Below are 206 nucleotides of genomic sequence, written 5' to 3'. Positions count from 1 at the left end.
TTTGGATTATACCATTTAGGGAATGGTGGTTCTAGAGGTTTCATTGGCCTCAGGACTACCATTGAATTTTGAAGTAAGTGAGGCAACAATTGACTGTACGTGACGGGTATTGGGTCAAAACGGTTTATTCTTTTTTCTCGATTGGCAGGTGGTCTGTAGTGATTTGAGATTGGATTTTGGTTCCATTGACTTTGTTGGGAAAATGC

General features: G+C 40.3%; 1 protein-coding gene across 1 annotated transcript in view; it reads right to left on the bottom strand.

Moving 5' to 3' along the window:
• The window catches only part of LOC140920664 (uncharacterized), a 5335-nt gene that overhangs the window by 3293 nt on the left and 1836 nt on the right, over window positions 1-206 (bottom strand). The gene's annotated exons all lie outside the window — the stretch shown is intronic.

The sequence above is a fragment of the Cicer arietinum genome, chromosome 6, assembly GCF_000331145.2.
Source record: "Cicer arietinum cultivar CDC Frontier isolate Library 1 chromosome 6, Cicar.CDCFrontier_v2.0, whole genome shotgun sequence".
NCBI lineage: Eukaryota > Viridiplantae > Streptophyta > Magnoliopsida > Fabales > Fabaceae > Cicer > Cicer arietinum.
This window is presented reverse-complemented; position numbering and strand designations above follow the sequence as displayed.